Raw genomic sequence first — 1,801 nt, 5'->3', positions numbered from 1 at the left:
AAAAAAAAAAAAGCAGGTTACAGAAAACCCCCAAAGATCCACAATCAGTGCTATAGATGCAAAAAAACTCCCCTATGACTCCCCCAATAATACTTCACAACAAACATATCAAACTTGATTTTCATTAGACTGTTGTTATATCTTCACACTAATAAATATAAAAAGCCAAGACCCAGATTATATATAAGGCTATGAATATATATATAGCCATGGAAACAATTCTTGAGCTTTGTCTTCCACATAAGAATGCCAAGTCTCTTCATAAAAAGCAATTACAATTTGAGAACACTTCATATTTGCCTCTTTTGCCAGCACCAGCTCTGCCTCATCTGAATCTTTCCACGTCATGACGAACATTAATTCACCACTGCTGTCTGTGGCACTAATTGTTTCAGGATCAAGACTGGTTTGTCAGCAGCATCTCTTTTCTTTGATTTGCTATTATTACATTCACTGTCAGATAAAGGTTTTCTTTCTGTATCAGCTTTTTGAGAATTAATAAATGCTTCAATTAACTCTGGACAATCTAAATTTTCTTCAGGTTCACAAGTATTGTTGGCATTGTCAGTAAGTCCCTTCCACTGCAGGAAATACTCCATCTTCCCATTCCTGTCGGTCCAGTACTTTTTCCACCAAGATTCTTCAGATTCTGCCTCTTCCATGTTTTACTCTTTCCATTCTGTTTCCCATTTTTTGCAATGTAGTTTAATTGGATGCCATTTAAGATTTTTTTTTATTTTTAAAAGATTTTATTTATTTGTGAGAGAGAGAAAGAGCGAAAAAGCAAGCGTGAGCACAAGCAGGGGGAGCTGCAGGCAGAGGGAGAAGCAGGCTCCCTGCTGAGCAAGGAGCCCAATGCAGGACTTTAGCCCAGGACTCTGAGATCATGATCTGAGCCGAAGGCAGATGCTTAACCGATGAGCCAACCAGGCGTCCCAATCAGATGACATTAAAAAAAATTATTTTAATTTCAGTATAGTTAATATACAGTGTTATATTTTTTCAGGTGTACAATATAGTCATTCAACAATTCCATATATTACTCAGTGCTCGTCAAGATAAGTGTACTCTTTAACCATCAGTTTGTTCTCTATAGTTAGGAGTCTGCTTTTTGGTTTGTTGGATGCCATTTCTTATTGCAGACTTGAAGAACTATTATTCACTGCCTCTGATCTGCTCCAAGTTCCTGGTTGGCAGTGTCTCTGGCCATGTGTGTTCTAAGTCCAAGCTCCCTTGTTTCTTAATACAATGCTTTGACTTGACCTTTTATGGCTTCTATCTAAAAGAAGGGATAGAGATGTGATGAGCACTGGGTGTTATATGCAACTGATGAATTGTTGAATACTATATCAAACTAAAGATGTATTGTGTGTTGGCTAATTGAATTTAAATAAAAAAAATAAAAAAGGGATAGAGAATGGGTGGGTTGGGTTGGTAATAAATAAATAAATAAATAAATAAACCTTTTTTTGTGGCTGAAATCTCTAAGACGATGTTTAGCTAAATTTTTTCTTTGTCATTAAGCTGTTGATTTCCCAAAGAAAGATATCACTAATACTGAAAGTAATTTCAAATTTCATAAAAGAATTTAACTGGAAACAAATATCTTCAGTCTACTTATGCAAAGAGCCAGAGATAATGACTGAATAAATTGCAGAAATTGGATGAATCTGAAATAATGATATTGTTCTATTGGCTGCAAATCATTACAGAGGTTCTAGAAATACTAGTCCTGTCACTACTCATGCTTGTGAGAAAATGTTAAAGGGAGCGGGATACATTAAATTCTACTTTGTTGGGG

At 35.6% G+C, this 1,801-nt stretch overlaps 1 pseudogene; it reads right to left on the bottom strand.

Moving 5' to 3' along the window:
• Positions 1 to 189: 189 nt before the first annotated feature.
• LOC102747444 (chromobox protein homolog 3 pseudogene) lies at positions 190 to 720 on the bottom strand (annotated as a pseudogene).
• Positions 721 to 1,801: the final 1,081 nt, after the last annotated feature.

Source organism: Leptonychotes weddellii, unplaced genomic scaffold (assembly GCF_054177405.1).
Source record: "Leptonychotes weddellii isolate Sample4059 unplaced genomic scaffold, ASM5417740v2 HiC_scaffold_27621, whole genome shotgun sequence".
Taxonomy (NCBI): domain Eukaryota; kingdom Metazoa; phylum Chordata; class Mammalia; order Carnivora; family Phocidae; genus Leptonychotes; species Leptonychotes weddellii.
This window is presented reverse-complemented; position numbering and strand designations above follow the sequence as displayed.